Below are 26,504 nucleotides of genomic sequence, written 5' to 3' on the forward strand. Positions count from 1 at the left end.
AACCAAGACGCCATCATTGCAAGCGCCGCGTGATTAAACAAATATGGGTCCCTAAAGTCCTCCTGCGTGCACAAGGCTACTATAAGGGGAATGCCTCGCTGTGGATCCCCAAAATCCCAACTATCACAGGCCCTAGTTCTGTACCAATCTCAAAGCCTGGTCCCCCGACACCTCAAGGCCATGAATCGCAGGGCCCACCCCAGTCGTCCGACTCCTCTGCAAGTCAACCCACGGGCGTCACACATGCCCAACGACCCGAGCAACGACCATCACCACAAGAGGCATTACCCAACCAACCCAACCCGCAGCTCAACAAATCCGCTGACCGCAGTAGCACATCCCCTAAGATCAAACCCGACCCATCCGTCCAACCAACACCCGGGTTGCCGACTCAAACAAGCCCCCAGCCGCCACAGCTCTGTACTGTCAAAACCTCTAGCTCCAGCAAACCCCAACCACCCGTCGGCCTTAAGCCTTCCTATGAATGGAAGTCATTCCTAACGTTGGCCGCGGACCTCGTAGAGGACACGGGGGATGATGTGGTGGACTGCATCAAACAGCTCGATGCCACCTTTGTTGCACTGGCCCTCAGCTATGACCGCCTGGACTTGGGACTATTAGCAGAACCCCTTGCAACGAACGTGCGCAATATGCCTTGCTCTTGGGAGACCTTTGAATTCGCCTTTGCACAAGCCTCTCGCTCTGCCACTGAGCTGCTCGCTCGCGAGGTCTCCAAAGAGCAAGCCATTAGGCAACGCCTCATCCCATCATTTGACCCCCGCACGACATCCGATATCACTAGCCAAGAAAAAGCAAGGTTGTCCCACCTGGCGGACACGGAATCACCCTTCTTAAAGCAGTGGTACGCTCTTCGATTGAAATGGGAAGTTGAGGGATGCCGCATAATGACCAACGCCGAGCAACGCTGAGCCATCAAAACAGCCGAGTATGATCCCACATACGTCGCGCCCACCTCGTATCGAGTGTTAACCACTCTTTGAGGTCGGACCATGGACGATCATATCTTAGGGCACCCCTATCTCGATCGCATCTTGACAGAAGAAGAGCTCCATATCGCAAGTCGGGTCAACTCCGGTGATTTTCTCACAGATGTCCTCACATACATCACCCACGTAGGCATCCAACCCTGTGACCTGGACTACTCTGCACACTTAGAATATAACCCCAACTTCTACGATTGGCTCCTCCACAAATAAACATGAACGCCTTGGGCCCACGACCTCCAATCCTGGGATGGATTTTTCTTTTCCACGAGGGGGATGGGGCAGTAAACGGGGTTAAAACTAAAAAGTAAACCAAGCATGAAAAGTTAAAACCAAAAAGTAAACCAGGCATAAAAAGGCTCAAAATTGAAATGCCATACAAAAATAGGTGGTAGAAGTTTGAAAGGAAAAATTACAGTTATGAACGTTAAAATCTGCTATGATTATGGTCGTCCAGTAAATTGGTTGCCAAAAATACTAAAAAGTTAATTGACTGAATGTACAGGTGGCGACCATGGCAGGTTAAGACAAAGCTGGCAAACTCCCCTTCTCAGAGGAAGAACAGGTGCGGTACGGTCTCACTGTGGAAACCAGAGCATTCAATCAGCTGAAGTTCCGCCACATATTCAACTTGGAAGACGTGGTTATTGAGGAACCAGCGGTACGACGGATTATAGAGCAATGCCACTTACAAAGGTATCTGGACGCAGTGGGCCAAAGGATAAACTACACCCTGTGCGCTGAGTTCATGCGCACCTTCAACAAAAACAGGGGCACCGTCACGGTGCGGGACAGGGAAGCCACCAGACAAGTGCAGGTTGAACTGACCCCCGAACTAATAGAAAGGGCACTAGGGCTTCCGAACAAGGTGGAGAAGAGACCAAAAAGGGACGTCTATGCCATGTTGGGAATGGACAAAGTGAAGGTCCACACCAACGAGGAGTCAACCTGGCAGACATCCCTGATCAAGAGATTCAACTGCAGGCGAAAATGATGCATACCCTATTTTTGAGTCAGCGGTACAATAGCATCATGTCCAGAATCAATGTGCCTCTACTCGAAAGCATCGCTGCTCAAGCACTAGATGAGGTGAACCTCAACGGGTTCGTAAGAAGGACAATTGAGGCCTCGGCAAAGGCCCTGGCAACAGGAGGAAGGGCTGTAGCAGGAGAATCCCCTTCACCTCGATCAACCCGTAAAGCCTCATCCTCCAAGGCCTCCACCATAGGTTTTGGAGGTACCCTCACCGCGATCATCCACGAGGCAATAGGGCAGGGACGAGCGGGAGAGGACAAATAGGGAGATGATGGGAAAGGTGGCGAATCGCCGTCGCAGTCCCAGCCTCAGGCGGAAGAGTAGTCTGATGAAACAGAAACGGACACCGACGAGGAGGGAAAACCCCTGGCTGCACCAAAAAGGAAGGCAGAGCAACGGACTAAAGCTCTACACGGAAAGAGAGAGGAGGAGCGAAGGAGAAAAGAGAAGGAAGAGCTCGAATGGGCCCAAAGAGAGTCGGTAAGGGAAGATGAGGAAAGAAGAAAGAGGGCTGAGGAGGAGGGAAGAAGAAGAATTGGAGCTGGCAACCCGTCGCTCCATCGAGGAACAGCGAAGAAAAGACGTGGAAGGAGCAGGAAGTCCATACCAACCTGAAGCACCCGGCCCCAGCACGAGTATGCCGGAACCTGTGCACCTGCCTCCTGTAGAAGGGAAAGGAAAAGACCCAGTCAGGCCAGTCTCCCCTCTCCTCGTGCCACCCATGCAAGCCACCCCCCTCATGGTGACACCCCCTACCACCGCCACCCAGGGGCACACCCCAAAAATCGATGAAAGCAACGTGGTCACCTGGTTGCAATTCTTGGTGGAAAGGGAGTTGGCAAGGGAAGCGGCCGGGGCCACCCCAGTTTCAGGTGCCAAAAGGGCAGCAACGGCCGAGCTGGAACCAGGGCCAGAAGTGAAAAGACAAAAAGTGGAAGAGATTGCCACCACTACAACCATGTCCCACTCCCTACCTCCAGTAGGCCACTAAGATGACTACGTGAAGGAGCTGCTCGCACAATTGCAAACGGCCAGGCAAGAAAGGAGGATAGCGGTGGAGGAGCTGGCAGCGGAACGCGAATCACAAGCCGCCCTCCAGCTGGACAAAGTGAGGCAGATAACAGAATATCAAAAGGAAATCGTTGTGCTTAGGGAGGAGGCCAGCACCAAGGAGGCGGAGGAGCTAAAAGCCCTGAAGGAGCGCGACGCTACCTGGGAGGAAAGAAGGAAAATCCTAATGGAGCGTCTCACCAGGGAGAGGGAGACAACTGCCCACCTTCAGTGCAAGAATGACCAGTTATCTGCAGTCAACCTGGAGGCGCAAAGTCAGCTTGAGAAAATTAGACGGGAGGTTGCAGAGTTGGATCAGTTAAGGGCAGAACAGGTGCGCAGGTTGCAGGCAAGGCTGGACCAACTCAATGTGGAGATCGCAGAGGAACACCGAGAGCAGTCACACTTGTGCCATGAGCTTGAAGCCCAGCAACAAAAATTTATGGCAATGACCCTCCAACAGGGGAAAGCCTGGAAGATATGGAGAGATGGGCAAAAGAATGGTCCAATCATAATGAGCAGAGAAAGGACCTTAGCACGCCGGCTGGCCAAGGCCGAAGGAGACAGGGTACTGGCTGAAAACCAAGCAGAGGCATCCCAACTCGCTATGATAGCTCAGCAGCGCACTTTTATCAACACACTGCTCCACGCCACCCAATCAGAAGCAGATGAGGCCAATGATCAGCTGCAGAGAAAGCTAACCATTGCGCGCAGGGCCCTCACGGCAGGCATGCACATACCACTGCAGCTAGGAGGCCCGCCGCAGAGCCTAGAAGAACAAAGAAAATATCTGTCACAAGTAGGACTGACGGCACAGGAGATGGACGACCTTGGGTTCACTAAGGAGAAAACACAGGAAGACAAACAAGCGGAAGGGGGTGAACGAGAGCTTGACCTAGGGCCTCAAGAAGAGGAATATGTCCCACCACCCCCTCAACCACAACAAACCGAAGTGCCACCCCATGACACATCTGCCGAGCGAAGAGCGGCCCACACCAACCGAAGAAAGGAGATGGTGGAGAAGGCAAGAAGAAAGCTGAAGGCCAGGCCTGTCCAGAAACAGCCTGCCCCTCTTCCGCTGCGCACCCAAGACTCCCCCGCTGAATACCGCGCTGAAATGATTATCTGGGAACAGCAGGAGTATAGTCGAGACCCCTTCGATCTGCACTTCAAGTTTCCCACCGCCTTGAATAGGGTGCTACCCATTCAGTTGGTGGAGGATGTCATTGCCATGGGGGCCATGCTCAAGGCCAAATGGTTAACAGAGCGTGAGGCCCACCCAACTGCTTGGGGAGCCGAGGACCGCGAGTTTTGGCAAGACAAAGTCCTCCAGGTACCTCGCACAGTGGAAGGCTATAATTGCCAACCCACCTGGAGGAGGCACATTTTTGACGTCAACCTGGAAGCATGGATGGCATTTTGACCCCACCTTTATGCCGTATCCTCGAAGGGTAGGAGTGGACTTCAACCCGTCCATCCACGGCAGGTTCGACTTCCCCGTCATTTATAATGCCAATACCACTTCCCATAGGAACACTCTTCTCTTCACCCTTCCCGACTTGTACAGCTCTATAGATAAATTCCTTAACGAATTCACCTCTTGCCCCGACCCAGCATTCATCACCACCTATAACTATCTTAGGTTAATTAGAATCCTAGTACACCAGGAACCCGCACCCCAAGAACACCACCTTTCACCCCTCTATTTTGACCCCAATGCCATAGACAGCACCGCCATGACTTGTCTCATGATGCGTGCTGCTCTTTTGCCATCCTTCTGTGGTGCACTGCTGGAAGACATGAATGACAGCAAATTCACACAGTGCAACCACCCCTTTCTCTCTACCACCACCCTCAAAACCCGCCTCCACATAAAGGGCTACTTGCTAAGCCGAAAATTCCTTAACAAGGCCCCCGCCCACCCTTACCCACCATTCGGATGATGAGGAGTAGAATTCCCGTTATGCCTTGTACCGCTGCCTCCATGTACCCACCTCATCATGGCACAAAAAAAAAAAGCAAAGAAAGCAAAGCTTCGACGACAATGGAAAACCCCTAACGACGTCTCCAAGCAGTCGTCAAAGGTGTGCTCCATCTTCTCATTAACACATTTTCTCACCAACATAGCTCCTTGCTCTACAAGGCCCCACGCCGACCAGTCTTCTAGCTAAGTAATATCTAAGTATGCACAAGCACCGCACTCACATAATACCTACACCGAACTATATTCACAATTTGGGTCCTCAAGTGCAGGACAATACTCTCAGCTTTCTTAGAGTTCGACCTGTCTCCCAAACTAATAAAATATGTCTTGTGCACAATACAGAAGACTAGCACTACCCTTAGGGAGAGACCACCTGAGAGGTTTTCAATTGCAGGTGTTGAAAACCACAACAAAAGTGGCATTCGTTCTTCATCAACGCCCAATGCTAACTGCCCCCTCAACATCCGACAAGCCGAAAAAAATCGTCCTAGGCAGCATCCCCAACAAACCCACACGTGAACCGGTCACCAGTACATGCCCCAGGCGCCCCTGTCCCCCAAGTCTTCGGTGCATGCTACCACCTACTACCTACGCCAATGAGTGCCATGGGACTGGCACTCGTCTAGGAGGGGGGTAATGTTAACCCCAACACGAAGAGAGCAAAAGAAAGAGGAAAAGACGCAGGGCAAAGGCGGAAAAAAGGTAGCCCGACTGAAGGAAAAAAAGGAGAAAAGGCCAAAAGCGCAAGGACAACCGTAAAAGTCCAAGGCAAACATGAATAGGGAAAGGCGCATAAAAAGCGCACCCTAAAATCTTATAGAAGAGTGCCGGGCTCTCACCCGTGCAATTTGTAAATATAGAAGGGTAGTGAAAAGGAAACAAGGAAGATAAAAGGACAATGGAAAACAGGGCCTAGGCCATGACCGGCCATGTAAAAAAGGGAAAAGGGGATGACCGCCCAAAAGGGAAGTAGGGTTTTGTATATAAGGTTGAAAAGTGAATGAAGAGCTCATTCTTGTGTGTGGCAAAAAGTAGCTCTCCTCTTCTTCTTCTTCTTCTTGTTCTTGCTTGCTTGAGCTTGTGCTTGAGAGAGGGAGTGTGAGAGTGTGAGGGAGTGAGTGTGTGAGGGTGAGGGACCAAGGAGGAGAAGCTCTCCATCTTCTCCTCTCTTATTCTCTTCTCTTCTCTTCTCTTCTCTTGCTCGCGGCAATGGAGCTTGGAGCTTGGAGCGGGAGGATGGAGCTTGCTTGAAGCTTGCACTTGGATCGTGGAGCTACCGGAGTGCGCGGGAGAGGAGGTAACTCGATCGAGCATCAAGGTAAGTTCACTGCATTTGTAGGATCGACGGCGCGTTGGCTAGGTGAGAGATAGCCATTAGAGCTCGCTTGAAACGCTTGAAACAATAAGCGGTCCGTGGGTCTTGGCGGTTGAGCGAAAGCTCCCATAACCACCCACTTAAAATGAAGAGGCAATGGATATGTGGGTTGCAATCCATCCCGATGTCTCACAATTGAATACATTTGACATGTCATACATGTTTCCATAAAGTGAGCAACATCCTTATACACACCCTGCCACTAATATCTTTCTTTGATCTTTGTAAAAGTACCCCAAACACCTCTATGACCAGCCCATATGCTTTCATGAAATTCTTGCATAACAGTTACTTGTGAAGCTTATCACCCAAAACTCGCAATGGCATACCCAGTTCCTTTTTAGCATGTTTCCATAAGTATCCATCTTTTTTAAAAAATCCATAGGCTTTCCTCTTGATTTCTTAAACTCCTCATCTGACCATTCATCTCTCTTTGTTAATGTACTGAGATATTGACCAACTTTCAGCTACTCTCCCACATATTTGTCTTCTAGAAACACTTCTACACAAGATGCAAAACATCTAAAGTGTCTTCTCTTTGTTGTCCAAGCTTTTGTTAATGTTGTAGCAACACCTTGCATTGCTAAATTCACTCTTGCAACATCATTTTCAGCCATAAGAAAGTCATCTTATTCCTCCTCATCTATCATCCCATCTTCATTCTCATAGCATGCTCAAGATAATATGTCTGCCACTGGGTTATCTCTTCCTGCAATATGCTAAAATTCAGGGTTCAAAGATTTGATGTATGCAATCCACCGGAGCATAGCAATGTCCGGGGTAGCACAACTAGTAATCATACCCAATACCGGCAAACAATCAATCTCAATGACTACATGAGCACCCATAAAATACTCCTTATCACATTTAAGGGCTGTCACAATTCCCCATAATTCTCTTTTTACGTGTGGATATCTTCTTTGTTGTTCAGTCAATACTTTTGCACCAAAGCGAATTGCATATCTTTGCCTTCCTCATCATCTTGCCCAATTGCCCATCCAATCTGGATTGGGCTTGTATCAACAGTAATAATGATAGTCTTTCCATGTGAATAGTTAGCCTTTCTCAACATAGGAGCAGATTTTAAGAGTTGCTTCAATTTCTTCATTGCTTTTTGATGCTTCCTTTCCCAATGAAATTTTTGACCTTTCCTCAGAAGCTGATAAAGAACATCGGCTACATGTGCAAAGTGAGAAATCCATATCAAATAGAACACACATGCACCCAAGAATCTATGCACCTCTGATACATTCGTGCATACATCTCACATTCTATCAATCCCATCTATTTTTTCTGGTGATGGCCTTCGCCCCCATAAGGCCCACACATATGCCCAATAATCAAAACCTCTTCAACTCCAAAGACAGACTTTTGTCCAAAAAGAGTTAAATGCACCTCTTCTAGATGTGTCAAAATCCTCTCACAATCCACAATATGGTCTGCAACAAACTATCTACATCCATGAGCATCCATCTCTTCATTCTTTTCATCCACTGCACATCCTTTGATTGGAACATCATCCAAGAAGGGCATAGTCAATTGTGGTATAAAATCCTTGAGTACCTTATTCATAGCATTTGTCATGTGTGCCACTGAATTTGTTGCACCTTGTGGGAGAGTACACATCCGTACTAACCCCAAAAGAGTCTTCATGGTTGTGATATCCCTACTTTCAATTGCAAGCTAAAACTGATCATAACCGGAGTAAAGATCACCCAAAGAATAGATCACTCTGCGTAAAAAAGCCTCTGTAAATTCATCAACCATAGGACCTGCACCCACATTTCTTATGGTCACTTTATTGACCGGTTGCATGTCTTGAATAAAATTCAAAGCCCCATTCTTTTTGGGCATAGTAAACCAACGATTTGAGTACGGGGCTTAAGAAGGCTCCAAGATCTTCATGCGAATCTTTTCATTTAGCAAATCCATCAGCTTTGGCAAGTAAGCTTTAGGCACTAGAATAGGCCTCAAGTTCCATAGTACATGTGGCACAGTAAATATGACCATAGGAGAGACAACATTTGGATCCACACAACCTATTTCACTTGGATGAAATGCAAATGCCTTCCCATGTCTAGCCAACATCTGCATAAAACAGTCTCTCTCAGTAGGCAAAAGAAACCCTTCTGCACCAACTTTCAATTCCTGTAATGTTTCAGATGTAAAGTGATGACCTATATCTTTAGGATCCCATAAGCTTGGCTACCTTGACACTTTTTCACACATACCCTCACTCTCTGGTGGAAGTGGCAAAGCAATTGGTTTCACCTTTTTGTCAAATGTCTTGTACTTTGTCTCCACAAGTGCTTCAGCCCATTGTAATCCTTCCTGCTGAGCAAACAATGCTATAACATCATACATATCCAAAGAACATACTGACAACACTCTGATTTCATCCTCATTTTTTGCATGTATAGTTGCTGAAATTTCAGCCATAGTGTCATTAATATTCAGCCCATAAAATATGCCTAAAATGCCATCATTTTTAGCTAACGGCCCCAATGTTCTCAGTTTCTTAATAGCCCGTTTCATAGATATGCGTTCAACCCTATACATAACTTCCATGGGCTTAAACCAACATGAACTGTTTGCTGTAAACTGAGAATTACCAATAGTAAATACATGCTTCATTTCATCAAGAGGCGAGTACACCCTCTGAATAGCACTACTATAGCCCCGCATTATAGCAGTGCTTAATGAAAATCCAGGTCTTTGAATTCCCTTGCATTTGGAACCAAAGGAGACTCTCGAAGCGTATCACGATTTCTAGGATGATTAACACAAATAGTAAGAAATTGGACTGCTTTTCTCCCATCCTTGCTTCTGAATCTTGCATTAGTAGAACCATCATCAAGCACCTTTGTTTCCATATGCACACCTGTAATATAGGGCTATCCCAAAATCACTGCATATGAGGAATTATCTTGCACAAAGAAGTGTTGCTCTTCCTGTACATCACCAATCGTCACTTTTACATTAGGAAATGCAGCATAGAGCTCCCCTGAAGAATTATTTGCATCCCTCGTTCGCCAACCATGATCAGTGTCTACAAGCCATGCACCATTTTCATACAATCCACACTCAATGACATTTATCTCAAACCCATGGTCAAGTAAAGCAACACAAGGAGTTTCACGCTCCCCTATTTTCACTACCATTTCAGTGGTAGCTCTAGCCCAATGATTTCTTGTGTAGTGACTTCAAGGAATAAATCCTAGAGTCTCTTCTCCATATTGTTGTATTTGCCTTACTCCACCATGCATATTGCTACAAGACAATGCATTTTCAGCCACTTTCTTCTCCTTTCCACATGCTGTCCACTGATTAGTAGCTTCCTGCATAGATAATCCAGTACTTACTTCATGCTCATATTCAGCCTAAATACCCAACAAACCAGTTTCCTCTTCAAATTGCAGTAATGCACTAGTGGTATCACTAAGAAACTGACGCTTCCTTTTAATTATGTCAATGATCTCATCATGAAATTCTCACTTGGCAATGCCAAGCACATCTCCCAATGTAAATTCCACCCGACTGTTTAAGATCCGTTCTTCAAGAACCTTCTTAAGATCTGTGGCTGTCTCAATGTCAAATTGTAACTTATATCCTGGCTGCTTGCCCTTCTTTTTACCCTCTTGTTTGTTATCTTGTTTTTGCTCCTGACTGACCTCTTCCATAACATGCTCGGGAGGTGGCTAATTTGCAGCTTTAGGCTGATCCACACTTCTTCTTGTCATTCTTTTAGATGTCCCTGTAATATCTTCATCTCTTTTTTATTTTTCTTCCACAAGTACATCCATGTTTTGTACCTTTGCTAAATATGCATACACTGAATATGCATCTACCGGTGATTCCCAACCAGTTATGCCACAAATGTCTTGCCCTACATGAGACATTTCACTATCAGTGACCTTTCTCTTTTCAGTTGCATGTAAAGAATATGTCCATATTTCAGCCTTTGGACCACCATCACTTGGCCATGCATTCTATCCAACTGTAGACCAAAAGCAGACGCATGTACCGCCACATAAGCATTTTGGATAGCCAAGTCTTCCAACAGCTTTTGCATACCTCCCTTTCCAAAATTCAAAGCAAGAGGCAATCCCGTTTCTTGTGCATGGATCTTGCCATCTTTCCAAAAGATAAGCTATCGTGCCAAGGCCTCCTGATAGGCAGCACAATCCTTTCTCTGGTGCTGCAAATTGTCACACCACATACATCTTTTTCCAGGCTTAGGGGCTGCTGCCCATCCCCTTTCCTCTTGTCCTTTTTCATCCAATTTTGCAACCTTCAATTGAAGATCCCGCATCCCTTTGACCAATTCATCCAATATATCTTCCCTACAGAGGGAACAATAGCAGGCACAGCCATAGGGTTAGCCAGAGAAGTAGGTGGCTTACTAGATATATCAACTGTCTTGCCCATAACAGTGGGCAAGCTGGAGACATGCAATCTTTCTCTTCTTCTATGCTTCTTCACAAGTGCAGTAACAGCTTCCTTGACATGTCTCCACTCTGTTTTCAAACCTGTCTCTGTAGTCTGATCCTCCAGTAAATCATCAAGCTTCTCTTAAAGCTCAGGATCAGCTGCCTGTAGAAACAATTCAATTTTTTGACTTGCAAGAGCTTGCTGTTCTGCAAGATCCAATTGCTCAAATCGACTTTCAAATTCTCTTAACAATTCTGTAGCCACAAGACCCTTATTGGGTTGTATAACCCACTCCTGAAAAGTCTTGCGCGTAATCAAAAATCCATGCTTTCAGTTCATGAACAGTAACACGTACAAAATACCGGCCCCATGCATATTGAGTTACTCCAAAGAATTCCATCTTCTGAGCATAGATATATACATATGCAGATACATTCCTACCATTGAATAACTTCGCCTCACGCTCAATTGCTTGCAAAGCATTCATCACAATACTTTATGTTTGAGCTTAAGCTTGCATCACCTGTTGTTGTTGTTGTACCTGCATAAGCATATTCATATTTTGCACCAACTATTGTAAAACATCACTGGAGAATGTATTCGAAGATTCTCCCATCTTGTCTTTCCTTCTTTTGTGACGACCTTTCACATTGGGTTCACCAATGTCAGAGGGGTTTTTGTCGAAAGGTCGAATCCACCAGGGATTAGAAGTAGAAGGAAGTAGAGAAAGGAGATGGAAGAGAAGATAGAGAATACCCAAGTGGTAAACACTACAAAAACAAATCACAATGAATTGAATCAATATGTATTGAAAGAATCTGGAATCTTCGCACTACTCAGAAACAATCTCCAGGCATTAGTTCTCCTGGAGCTCCTTCGTAGACCAAAAACATGGATCAGAAAAATCAGCTTTTTCTCTGCTGCCCGGAACCCAAATCTGATGGCTCCGTTGGCTTTGAAAGGGGGGTAAAACTCTAGGACACCTGCTCACGGATCTCCCAAATCACTCCTTCTTCTTCTTTCAGTTCAATCTGCAGTTTTTAGCCTGTTTACAGCAATCGTGACGCACACAATTTCGTCAATCTGTCCTTTTTATGAAAAATCTCCTAACTGGCTAAAAAGGCAACTTGCTTTTTGCATGCCATCCTAATCTAGAAGCTTTTTCTAACTTTTTCAGATTTTTACAATAAATAATATCAAAAATAGGCTAAAATTATCTAAAAATCTAGTATTTTCGGATAATCCATGCAACTCACACTAGTACTAATGGCTCAGATCACATTGACTCTCTAAATCAATAAAGAAGTTGGATGATGATGCATTCCATACTTTTTCACACTGTGTCCTCATAACATCACGACATCATCAATGGAGCTTGGAGTGTGGAGATTGAGGATGGAGCTCACTTGAAGCTTGCACTTGGATCATGGAGCAATCAGAGTGCTTGAGAGAGGAGGTAACTCGATCGGGCATGGAGGTAAGCTCACTACACCCTTAGAGATGGATGGTGTGTCAGCTATGTGAAAGGTAGCCATTAGTACTCGGCTTGGAACGCTTGAAACAATAAGCGGTCCGTGGGTCTTCTTTGGTCGATCACATATGGTTGGGTGGTCTCGGTAAGCTGAGAGCTTTCCTAAGAAGGAATAAAAATCGCATTTTTTAAAATAGACCTTTAAAGATCGGGAAGCCTGACTTGCATCACTTTAGAACCTTAGGCAGAAGGGATTAAAGTGTCATACTTCTCCCATTCTCTTGAATCCAACACAACGTAAGTCCACTTCAGTTAGAAATTCCTATAGGAGATGGAATTTCAAACTGCTAATACTTTTCAATTGTTAGTAATAGATTTGACCAGAAAGACTTAGGTCGATCCTCGTGGAACGACTAGAACTTCCACTACTGTGGGGTAGACTCAAGTGAGCGTAGTTAGCAAACTGTGAGGGTTTTCATAAAAATCCTAGATGGCACTTCATAGGATATCTCTTGATGGACTACTAAGAACGTACCACCAAGAAAAGCTCGGGCGGGCACGTTACAGTTGTATAGCAAATGTAGTTGTCACCGTCTTATGTGCCGTAATAATGAGTTCGTTAAATTTAACTCAGGTTAGAGATGTCTGGTGAGGTCAATTAGTGACCTATTTTCATACACTATGTGTGTGACTTAGACTTAATATCTTTTGTGTATCATAGAATGAACCGATAATGGAAGAAGAGAGAGTACATTGCTCTCTGTTCATGGCTCCCATTCTTGTTTGCCTCTTCCCCTCTCTTTGAACATGGTATTAGAGCTCAACTTTGTGGGAGCTAGAGTTGTGGAGTTGGACTTGACGTTTAGTAGTTTGTGAACCTTCAGTCTTGAGAAACCCTACAATAGCCCTTTTTTTTTTGCAGAACCCATATCTTGCTGCAAAAATGGATTTTGGAGAAACGACTTGTGATCTCGAACTACTTCAATGTGGTCTACAACTTTGTAGAAGAAAGTTTTATCAAATTTTGCATAGATTTTGAGATATTCAACACAACACCGTACAAATTGGTTGTTTATTGCAATGGACAACACTCATGCCCAAATGATGCTTGGTTGTTCTGAGGTTGTTTTCGGATGTAATCTGAGATGTTATGAGCATTGAATGCTTAGATTTGGACTAATTTATAGCTCAATAAACAAGTTATTGGCTAGATATAGTGTGCGAGGACTTATCTTCATGCTTTACTTGGTGTATATGCAATGTGATGCCTACTTGAACATGCATCAACTCCCAGATGTTGTGGCAAGTATCTCAGGTGATTTGAGGGGTTGTTGGGCTGAAAATACTCCAATTATTACAAAGTTCTTTGTTGCTAGTTATAATAGGTTGCTTGGATGTCATAAATAGTGAAAGAGTTTCAGTGTATGTTAGCATGGAGTTGATGCATCCCTTAATGTCTCCATGAACATAGTTGATGCTAGAATGGTGTGGTGATGTTATGTGACATTTATGATCAAATTTGAGCTTGATTTATGCTCAGCTTGACTGAATTTTCACTACTGTAATATAGTTTACAACCTACAAACATTTGGACAAGGATCCCATGAAGCGGCTTGCTACCGAAAACTGAGAACTTCAACTGAATGTATTGACTCTATAGAGGTCATGTACTTGCATGAGGATATGTGAGGGATGTTTTGAATTGTAGATCTAAATTGTAAATGTTATTTGAATAGTTGATGATATTTGCAATTGCAACCTGCAAATTGTGATAACTGTTTGAAGATTGTCTAATGATAGTGTGGTTGCCTAACTGAAAATATACTACATTGCCTTGAACTATTGAGTGTTGCATTATGGCTAATTCAATAGGAACTGATAATATTACTCAGATTATGGGGGAGAAAATTGACAACAAGAACTTTGCTTTATAGAACTTTAGAATGTAAAACTTTTTGATTGGAAGAGGCTACTAGGTTCTTTGCATAGGAGATCAAGCTGAACTGAGACTCCTAGAAAGGAATCCAACTGTAGAGCAACTGAGAGCTCATAGGTAGTGGTCAGAAAGGGATATTAAATTTTTGCATTGGTTCTCATTATGCATCTCAAATGCAATGGCTATGCAGATTACTAGTTATTAGAATCCAAAGGATGCTTGGGAATTTCTCATGAAGAATTGTGGCAATATTACTCATGCACGGAAGATTCAGCTGAAACAACAATTCAATAATATGATAAGGAATGGTAGGAGTAATCAAGCTTATATGACAGATATTAAAACCATTGTAGATCAGCTTGCTACTATTGGTTCCAAAGTTGATGATGCTAACATGATTGCAGTCACCTTGAATGGTTTAGGAAAGGAATACAATGCCTTTGACACATCAATTTCTATAAGGACAAACCCCCCTAATTAGGATGACTTATGCCTTTGTTGCTACATGAGGACGTCAAGCTTGGCTTGAATACATGTTTGAGCACTTCTCAGAGTAGTATCTTATTCTACTCAAGTCAAGGAGCCAGAGGTGGTAGAGCTTGTGGAGTTTTTCAAGGTTGTAGAGACACTCAGAATACCTATAGACGACAGCAACAAAATGCATGGCAAAGTCAAAATGCACACTGCTAGGAGGATTTGGATCCTTTAGAGGTAGGGGGAGATCACCTAGAGGTAGATGTAGTTCTTGATAGTCTCATGATTAGTCTAACAAAGATAAAGATTATCATTACTGTGAGAAGTATGGACACATAGCAAAGGACTGTCATAAAAAGCAAGTTGACATGAAAGCAAAAGGCAGACAATATGGTAACTATGCATCCTCTAGTAATGATATTGATGATCAATGAGAAAGACTATTTGCTATGGCACATGTATCAAAGGGTATGCCTAAGCAAGGTAAGGCTAATGAAAAGTAATACGTCGACTCAAGTGCATCCAATCATATGTCTCCACATGATGAGTGGTTTGATGAAATGATTGCAAGCTCTCATAGCTATGTATGCACTAGTAATGTGACATAGAATGATATCAAGCATATAGGTGTGGTACTGTTAGTCATGCGTGATGGTAGGAAAAAGAGTATATACAATGTGTTACATGTACCATCTATCACTAAGAATCTACTATTTGTCGAAACAATGGCAGTAGAGCATAGTTTGCAAGTCAGGTTCAATAGGGATGGCTATTTTATAGAAGAGTATGGAAATGGCTGCAAACTAATTGCTAAAGGCAAAAGAGATGGTAGGATGTTCACTTTGGATGCTTCTATTCCTAAGATAAAGGTAGCCATTTTTGCCCATGATAATGGAGCACTTAGAGATGTGGAAATTTGGCATAATCTCATTGATCATGTAAACATACAATGGTTGAAAACTATGTAGAAGAAGGAGATCATACTCGGCTTGCCAAAGTTCAAGTATACAGATTTAGGACATGTATATTCCACTTGTTATTTTGGAAGGCAAGTGAGTTTTTTGTTTGTTAGACATGTCAGAAACATTTCTAGACCTTTGCAGTTAGTGCACTTAGATGTATGGGGTCTAACCCATAATGCATCCTTTGGTGGTGCTAGATATTATGTATTGTTTATTGATGATTTCAGTAGGTATACATGGTTGTATATTTTGAGCATAATGCAGTTAGTGCACTTAGATGTATGGGGTCTAGCCCATAATGCATCCTTTGGTGGTGTTAGATATTATGTATTGTTTATTGATGATCTCAATAGGTATACATGGTTGTATATCTTCAAGGATTTCAAAACACATGCTGAAAATAAACTTGGATATTATATCTCATGCTTGAGATTTGATGGCAATGGTGATTATGTTTCTCAGGAGTTTGGCTAAGTATGACATTAAAAGGTAGCCTACATACAGTTATACACGACAATAGAATGGTGTGGTAGAGAGGAAAAATTGAGTGCCTACAGATGCTGCAAGGGCCATGCTCTCAATGAAAGGAATTTGTTGAATGGTTATTGGGCTGAAGTAGTTGTAACTATATATATGTCTTGAATAGAGTACCTATAGCTAGCACTCATGATCTTACACCATATGAAAAATTGTATGGCTATAAATTGGATATCAACCACCTGTAAGTATTTGGTTGCATTGCTTATATATATGTACCTGATGAGAAGGCGAAGAAGTTAGATTCGAAAGTTGTTAGTTATGCATAGGATAGAAAAGCCTATAAGCATTGTAATCCATCTACTCTTGACACACTGATAAGAAAGGATGTAGTATTTGATGAGTTGGAATCTTGGTATGGTGGTCAAATGCAATGGTTTTTGATGGACCAACTAGTCATACTTGTGTTGAAAGTTATCCTTTCACTAGTACTACAATGAGTGGACTCATAGGTGATGCGTCTTCTACTGTTAGTTCTTGGACAGGATGGCTATACAGTCATGGTTCTACATCCACTAGCACGGATATGTTAGTGAGGGGAAGATTAGATAAAGGCAAAGACAAGATGTTTGATGATGTTACTAGCTCGCTTACATCTAGGTATGCGTCACCTGGCAGTGACAGTCTTGATAATGAATTGGATGTACCATCTGTTATGACGCTTGGAGTAAGACAAAGTAGGTATGTACCTCCTCATGAGAGGAAATCGCATAGTGAACCGCAATTAAGAAGGTTAGAAAGGGTTAGAAAGCTTGTTTATAGGCTAACATACAGTGGGTATTCAACTAGACATTCCTACGAAGTTCAATGAGGCAGTTGGAGATGAAAAGTAGTGCCATGGATGAGGGGAATACGTAGCATTGGCTGAAAATGACACATCAAATTTGGTTAGTCTGCCTGAAGGAAAAACACCCATTAGTTGTAAATGGGTTTACAAAGTGAAATGCAAGGTAGATGGATCACTGGAAAGATACAAAGCCCGGCTGGTTGCTAAGGGTTATGCACAACAATATGTTTTGTATTATGAGAAGACTTTCAATCTAATTGCAAAGATGGTAACCATGAAAACTATCATTGCTTTAATAGTGTCTAAGAGATGGAAGCTTTGGCAGATGGACATCAAGAATGCATTTTTGAATGGAGATTTGATTAAAGAAGTGTATATGGAACAACCTAAGGGTTATCTATACCTAGTTTACCCGAATCACGTGTGTATACTGAAAAAGACATTGTACGGATTAAAGCAAGAACCAAGAGCATGGAATGCTCACATTAATACGTATTTACAGTAGCTTGGGCTTCCAATGGGACATGCAGACCATAGTCTATTTATAAAGAAGATGGAGAAGGGTTACATATTCTTGGTGATTTATGTGGATGACTTGATCATCACTAGAGATGATGAGCATGGTATTACTAAAATTAAATCCATACTACATGTTGAGTTTAAGGTGAAAGATTTAGGAGAGGATGATTGGGATGAGCTGGATGAGCTATATAGATCCACCCTTATATTGTTATTGTCTAAACAAGTTTACTTCAATGTTGTTGCACCTGACGATATTGCCTAGTAGTTTTGAAAAAAGATATGCAATATTTATGATAAGAAAAGTCCTATATCATAGATGTATTGGTTGAAACAGCTTATAGATCTTTGCATGAAGGAAGGGACTAGTGTGTCCTCACATTTAAATGAATTTTGTTCAATTTTTAGCCAATTGACTTCGTAGGGCATAGAGTTCAATGATAACCTATCTCCTTGTTCTTGCTTGTGACACGTCTTAAGTCATGGGACATTTTTTGTACTGCCATGTATGCTAGTATACCTAAGGATGGCATAAAAATCTATGATGTTGAGGGTGCTTTACTCATAGAGAAGATAAATAAGAGAATATGGATGCAACTTGTACTTCTCATGTATTGATTGTCTGGGGCAGACATGATGATAAGAGCAATAATGACTGTTATAATAGAGGTCTCAATCTCACAAGCAATCTTGTAGTAAGTCTCATGGTTATAAGTCCTCTTTGATATGTCATTATTGTGGAAAATAGGGTCATATTTGGCAGCAATATCATAAGATGCATTATTATAAGCACAACAAGAAAGGCAAGGAAAAAGTACATGAAAAGTTTGATTATCAGAGCATTGTCCCTGTTTAAAGATTGAAGTGATAAATGTGGTGTACCCGAGTCAAATGATTAATACATGTTGGTAACTTCCTCTTTTGATGCTTCTCAGTTGTTGAATGATACTTTGTCTACATATTCTTAGTGTTGACTACTTGATTCTGGGGTTTTCTTTTATGTTATCCCATATAGGGATTGGTTTTATTCATATAGTAGCATGATAGGTTTTGTGTGATTGGAAAATGACTTGACATTGGATATTATTGGCATTAAGGATGTAAGGCTATAATTTCCCTCTGATAGCTCCTTTACTTTGCATAATGCATGTCATATACTAGCATTGACCAAAGGCCTTCTATCTGATGGACAATTGGATGTAGCCTATTATGTATCTTTTGTTGATTCTGCATGGAATATTACCCATGGGAATCTTGTGTTTACTTGAGTTGCCAAAGTTGGTAGTCTTTATTTGTATCTTGGTCTCTTGGCCATGTTTTGGTTGTGGGTGGCTAACATACCACATATATGTTTATGGCATCATTGCCTTGGGCACATGTCTTTAAAGGGAATAAAAATGCTTACTTGTTTTCAGTATATTTTGCCTCTTGATATAAATGTTTTGATTCTTGTGATCATTTCTTTATGGCAGATAGACACACAGTTCTCATAAAAAGTCTAGCATTATGTGCATGGGTGAGCCTCTAGTTCTTGTGTATTTTGATCTATGTGGTACCACACTCTATCAATCATCGGGTGGCATAATGTACTTTGTCACATTCATTTATGATTATTTGCATAAGGTTTGGGCATATGCTATTGAATATCTCATCTACATTTCAATGTTGGCTTGCTCTTATTGAGAATCAATTTGGGTATAAGCTAAAATACCTAAGGTTTGACAATGGAGGTGAATATGTTTCTAAATCATTTGAGCAATTTTGTGATGATAGGGGAATTAAATGTCAGTTGACCACCCCGTACTCACCCTAGAATGGTGTTACACATTATATAAATAGGACCATTCAGAATATAGTCCATAATATGCTTAGTCAGGTAGGCTCACCGCAACATTTTTGGGCTAAGGTAATTACTACTACCATATATTTGATAAATAGATCCCCGTGCATTGCTATTGGTTATTAGGTTATAGAGGAGGTATGGTTTGGAAAATATTTTTTATATTCATACCTTAGAGTCTTTAGATGTGAGGCTTTCTACTACGTACCTCAGGAGGACAAACATAATAAGTTAGATCCCAAGCCAGTGAAATGTATCTTGCTTGGTCATGGGGATGCAAATGAGATGGGCTATTGCTTATGGGATCTAAAAGCTCAAAGATCATATGGAGCCATGATGTTATTTTCTGTGAGGAGAATACACACAAGCAACCTAAGTAGGTAGTTGAGGTATGCAAGGTGATCTTTCAAGAGAAGCCTCTTGTTACTTACAACCAGCTAAATAGCCTATCGCTGTTATTCTAGTGGCCTATGATTATGATATTGGATAATATGCATAAAATACACATCCTATTTTAAGATGGTCTACTAGACATAGGTATTAGTTGATCAACTTGCACCCTTTATGGACTATGTCATGGTGATAGATTCTATTTAGCCCCTTACTTATGAGGAGGCCATGTGCAGAGGTGATAGTCACTCTTGGAAGGCAGCCGTGCAGTCTATGTTTGATTCATTGTAGAAAAACCACACATTAAAGCTCTTTTTCAACTTTCATTAGATACATCATTTTAGCCCTAGACATGGCTTTAGTTCTCTTGGATCTTTCCAAACTATTTGATTTCCATACATGAAAATCAACTATAAATACATTTTTCCCTTCACCAGGAGGCAAGAGAATTTGCCAACTAGACTAGCATAGCCTCCCATTATAGCATGGCCTTCTAAAAACCCTTAAATTCTTTTACATTTGACTACATTGGGTAATCCCTAAGAGTATCTTTGTTTCGTACATCATTGACACACATGGTCAAAATCTATACTACTCTCATACCATCTCTACTTATAACACAAGTGTGGGAGCTTTCACTCAACCGCCAAGACCCACGGACCGCTTATTGTTTCAAGCGTTCCAAGCCAAGCACTAATGGCTACCTCTCACATAGCCAACTCGCCATCCATATCTATGGGTATAGTGAGCTTACCTCCATGCCGATCGAGTTGCCTCCTCTCCCGCACACTCCTGTAGCTCCACAATCCAAGTGCAAGCCTCAAGCAAGCTCCATCCTCAAGCTCCATAGCCATGAGCAAACAAGAGAAGAGAAGAGAAGAGAAGAAGAGAGGAGAAGATGGAGAGCTTCTCCTCCCCGGTCCCTCGCCCTCACACACTCACTCCCTCACACTCCCTCTCTCAAGCACAAGCCCAAGAAAGCAAGAAGAAGAAGAAGAAGAAGAGGCCCACTTTTGGCCATACACAAGAATGAGCTTCTCATTCACTTTTCAACTTTATATACAAAACCCTAAATCCCTTTTGGGCGGTCATCCCCTTATCTCCTTTTTTACATGGTCAGATATGGCCTAGGCCCTTTTCCCCATTGTCCTCCTATCTTCCTAGCTTCCTTCCTACCGCCCATCTACCTTTACATATTGCACGGGTGAGAGCCCAACTCTCTTTATATTAAACCATGATGCACTTGCGCTCTTTTACAAAGGTATTGATTTGCACTTTTCCTTGTGTGCCTTTTTTCCTTATTTAGGACTTTTCTGCGCTTCTTGTGTTCCAGATTTTTCTTGGCATGCCTTCATCTTCTGTTTCACTTTTGCCTTGGCCATGTCTTCTGCTTTAGATTTTCCAGCTTTTCCACCTTGTTCATTTGAGGGTTAACATTACCCCCCTCCTAGACGAGTGTCAGTTCCATGGCACTCAAAGTCGTAGGTAGCAGACTTTAGCATGCACCGAAGACGTGGGTGGCAAGGATGCATGTGGTTGTCGTGGAGGAGTGTTGGTGGTGGTGTGGAGGAAGGTTGTTGGGGGCACGTTGGTGGCCAAGGTGGCTGGTGGAAGGGTTGTTGGAGTTGGTGGTAGGGATGTTCTCTATTGGGGATTTCACTAATGGCCAGCACAAGTGTTGGTTTGTTGGGGATTCTACACATGACGATTCCTGGCGAGCTTGCAGGATGAGAAAGGATAAGAATTTAAAGGTGAGTGTCGATGAAGAGTGAACGACGCTTTCGTTGGAGTCTTCAATACCTACAATTGAAACGTGGTCTCTCCCTAGGGGTAGTGCTAGTCTTCTCTATCGTGCACAAGACATAGTTCAATTGGTTTGGAAGACAGGTCGAACTCTAAGCAAGCTGAGAGTATTGTCATGCACTTGAGGACCCAAACTGTGTATATATTTCGATGCAGATTTTATGTGAGTGCTCGTGCATACTTAGATATTACGTAGTTAGAAGACCACAGACTGGTTTCTCGTAACAACATGTGGGTGAAGCAAAGTTGTCCATGTTGAGAAGAAGTACACGTGAAGGTGTATGAGACATTCTTTGCATTGTGACTGCACAACATAGCATAATTGAACACAGGGACACTGCACATTTGGTAGCTGGTAGCTATTGGACCTACGTGATGAGGACAGTGTACTTTTCATAGCCATTCGTGCAATGCTTACCACGATTGATTGCAATGGTATTAAGGCAGAGTGCAAGAGGGAATCGTGCGAATGGGTGAAGGTGACAGGTCTAACCATAGGTGAGACAAGCTCCCTAGGTATGTCCTGCCCTTGATGTGCCCTGAACAATTGTGGGTGATGTTAAAGGGCTAGGGATTAGGGATGGAGCCAGCCGACTAAGGTCACTGGACATACTTAATTTGAGGACCCCTAGGTATTGTGCTGTGATCGTGGGTGCTTCTTATTTTTCGTTCTTTTATTTTTATTTTTATTTTTTCTTTTTTCTTTTTCTTTTCTTTTTGTTGTTCTTTTTTCTTTCTTTCCTTCTTTCTTCCTTTCCTCTTTTTTATTTTTTGGACTTGCGCCTAAGTACAACCATTGCAATATGTTGAGGCTATCAGCCTTTCAGTGGGTTAGGAAATGTCAAGCTTCGAAGGCTCGGGAAATGGATATTACAGTGATGATTGTGTCTTAGTCTCATTGTTGGAGAAGAAATTGTTCAGATGGGAAGATACACTTGAGATATTGCAACCCTCTTTGGAACATGTGATGTTGGTACAATTGGGGTGACAGCTGCCGTGAGTGCCCGGCGTAGAGTGTAACCCAGAAAGAGGAAGTGGTTAAGATCATGCTTTAGGCCATGCGATGTGGGCACTCGTAAGGGTGATTTTCACTTTCGACAGCGTGGCTTTGTCGCAGTTCTTTGTGAGGTTAGTGGTCTTGCAGTGACTTGGGCATTGACCTACATCCACTTGTCACTTCATGAGAGTATATGCAAGTCGCATGCATCAAGTACAACGAACGGATGCAATCATGTCAAGATATTACTTTATCAAAATCCTATGATGCTGATTGTGATGCATATTCCAGTGCTTGTTAAAGATGTGGCATATATTAGACAAAAAGTTACGGCAGGATGGCCTTTGTTAAGTTGCTTATATATCATAAGGGCTACTCTAGTTGCACGAGGCAGGGTAAATCCGGGTGGTCGAGTGACTGAGGCTCTGCCAGTGGGGGCTCTTGTGAGGCTAGGTGGGGAAGATGTCGGCCAGGACTTGGATGGTGTAGTCCCTGTCCGCAACTGTTTCTAGAATGTTTTTAAACAATTCATCAAATTCTTGCTTGTCTCGAGCTGCCCTCTCCTCTTTCGAGCACCTGGTGCCCAAGCGTCTGGTGGGAGCCTGCACGGCTGGTGTTGCCACACCTCATGTGATCCCTTGAGTCCTTGTCCTCTTGGCTTGGAGGGTTTTCAGCCTACGTCCTGGGCGGTGCCATTTGGGGCCTCTTTTCAGCATGTACCTCTTTAGAGTAGGCATATAGTGTTCTGGTGGGGGCGCTAGTGCCTTATGCTCTTTCTGATGGCAGAGAGCTTCCTTGTATGCCAGCTGCACTATGTGGTCCATGACTGCTACCGTAGGGGGACCTGCAAAATGCGAACCAAGGATTAGGCCTTGAGGTAGGATAAAACTATTCGCATGGAAGGGATTATATAATGGGTTATCAAGTGTATATGATGAGGAGGGGTGAGGTGAGGCATGCAGCATTTGTTGTAGAGGGACAGCCCCCTGTTGATGTTCATTTTTCCTCCAACCATTAGTAGATCTTAGCTTATGCTAAGTTGCACAGAGTGGTTGTTATGGAGTGGAGCAGGGCTCATCCCTGGAAGGATAGACCGAAAAAGGGGAAAGGTGTATAGAAAGGGATGGTGCCCCATCTACACTATCAAAGATGTTGGTCAAGGCTTCCTATGGCAATAATGAGGGTTGCATGCCCTCCAATTGGAGGCGAGAATGGTCACACGACTTCTAAATGTGTGGTGAGAGGAGGACATGAGGAGCTTAGTCTATCAAACCCAACTCTTCTCCCTGCGCTTGACTATCATTGCTTGTGTGTGTTGATATTATCTATACAAGGTCACAAAATTCATTGTTTATTTATGTATATGTTTACGAATCCATGTCACTTCACGAGAATAAAAACCAATTGTAGAACTCAAGATTGTACTAGAGTATGGCACACGCATCTAGTATTCGTGGCAGCCTTCTTAATAACATCAGGTATTTTGCAACATTAAGTATCATGGTACCTTGTCCGAGTCTACTTGCAACATGTAGCTCCTCCTCAGTGAGAACATTATCAGCCCCAAAGAGTTATCTTGGCTAGTTCCAGCTAAGTCCCTACCCCGAATGGAAGTTAGCACTCGAAAGGAAGTTGGTGCCACATAGGTTGGGTCTCTTTGAGACCGCCATTTGGCCAATCACTCTTCTGAGACTATCATGATTTGGGCTCCTAGTTCGGCCATTGCAACACAGTTTTCAAACCAACGTTTCTCAAATTGACTTTGACCCTCCGATTGTCGCTTTAGTTGCTCTATCCCTAAGAGATTTGGTTGGCAGAGCACATCATTGAATGTTACAGTTAAGCGTAGTTCGTCGGCTTTCTCGTGAGAGGTGAGTCACATGCATTCATGCAGGAGCTTGTCATAGTGCTTGTCAAGATGTTCTTGCTCTTCCCAGGATAGGGGAAATGGCAAGTATTCTTCAAGATGCTCCTTAGGGAATGCACCCATATTTGCCAGGACATAGACACGTGCGAATACTTTGGTCATGTAAGGTTCTAGGAGTTTCCCTAGGCTTTAGCATAGTGGGAGGCTCAGGCCTAGATGAGCAAGATTGGTCAACGCTAGGGTTGCTTATGCTCTCAGGGTTTCCATGTTTCCCCTGAGGCTTTGTTATTGTGTCATGGTTCTCCTTAGATGTGACTGGTATAAATTTTTCACCCTGTTGTGACAGTGTTGTATCCACTCTTGATTGGTCAATGCAAGTTCTGTTGTCGGTGGATTGAGTGTTGCAAGCAACCGGTGATGGTAGCGGCTGCTTTGATTTTTCAGAACACACAGATATGTCTGAGGTTTCATCGCTATTAGGAGAGACATCAATGGGTTCATTGGTGGATGGTCTCGATGCTTTATTCCTCAACTCTTCGGCACTCTTGATTTCAATCTTCTTAGGGTCTACAGCCACTTGCAACTGGCGTTGTTGTTTTCTTTCTTTTCTCTTCTTTTTCTTAGGCAATCAAGGTGTATCCCTTGAAGACTCGAGACCTTGAACTAGGTCAGTCATTGATGTGCTTGGCTGGGCCTCAGCATTCTCTTTCTCTAGTGTGTCCTCATGGGGCATAGCCGTGGCCTGCTGAATAGCCTCGCTAGGTTGTGAGGGTACAACTGCCTCTCTTTTTGGAGAGTCTAGCTCTTCAGCCAATTCCCTTCTGTTTAACTCCTCTAGCCTAGGCTTTAAGCACTTTGGAAGTGCTGGAGTTGTCAAGGACTGGTTGTGGTACCTCCTCCACATGTGAACTGCTAAGGACACATTCCGCAAGGGGCGTTGTCATGGCTAGGGGTTGTGACTGCTATGATCCCTGATTGGAAGTAGTAGCAACTATTTCAATGGATTGGCTACTGTTAGTAGATTGCAGTGTCAAGTCCCTAGGGCGATCAAAAGTGGTCGTGTCTTTTGTTGCCCTTTGAGCATTCACTTGTGTAGATCGAGCATGAGTATCTAGCCACATTAGGTTGCACAGGCATATCCTTGGCCCAAGAGCTACGGATGGTGTCATGTTCCGCCTCTTGGACATTTGGAAGCTCAGATGTAGGTAGAGATTGGGATTGAGTAGCTGCACTTGACGACTGGTTGTGCTTCCTGTGTCCGTTTAGGGAAAGAGGGTGTAGGAGACTTGGGACTCCTAAGTAGCCTTGACACTGGTTGGGAGATTTGCTCGTGGCTATTAGATGATTTTGCTATTTGCTTTGTTGAGCATTTAACCTTGCCATGAGCAATGTTGTTCCTATGATGCCTGTTATCCTCTTGGGAAATCAAAGGCTTCTTGGGCACTAGTGGCTTTTGCGTATCCTCAATGATTACATCTGATATCTGCTTGTCAAGCATGCTAGGCTGAGGATCTACCCTCCGATTGGTCCCGTTTGGTTTCTTGATTTCGACTGCGAGGGGATCAGTCACTCCACTGTTGTTGACTCAAGACTTGGTTTTTCGTTTAGATCTCCTCCTATGCTTCTTTGCTCTTGATACGATCTGGCCTTCAGTCACAACAAAGGAGGTTTAGCAGGGGGTTTTGGCACCCAAATCCATCGATTACCTGCATAATATCCTTGAGCACGTAGCAATGCTTTGGATATCCATCATGGCGTTGTGCTAATCCTCCATCGATGCCTTCATCTATAAAGCTTGGGCTTCTTTTGGGGTCTTCTACGATATTTTTAAGTCCAAAGCCCATCTTTGGCATTGTCTCTTGACCTTCTTGTTTCAAGCATGGTCTCACTCACTAGTTCTCGTTGTTCGACCTGTGCTTGTATCAACTCTTCCAACAAGTCCTAACTCTCATTAATAGGCTTGACTGTTATGTCAACACCTTCCTTGCCTTTCCCTCGAGATTCGATGAGGTCACCCTTGCTAAAGGTTGTGACTATCCTCA

Source organism: Lygodium microphyllum, chromosome 2, assembly GCF_053477565.2.
Source record: "Lygodium microphyllum isolate KBCC chromosome 2, Lygodium_microphyllum_v1.1.10, whole genome shotgun sequence".
NCBI classification, from domain to species: domain Eukaryota; kingdom Viridiplantae; phylum Streptophyta; class Polypodiopsida; order Schizaeales; family Lygodiaceae; genus Lygodium; species Lygodium microphyllum.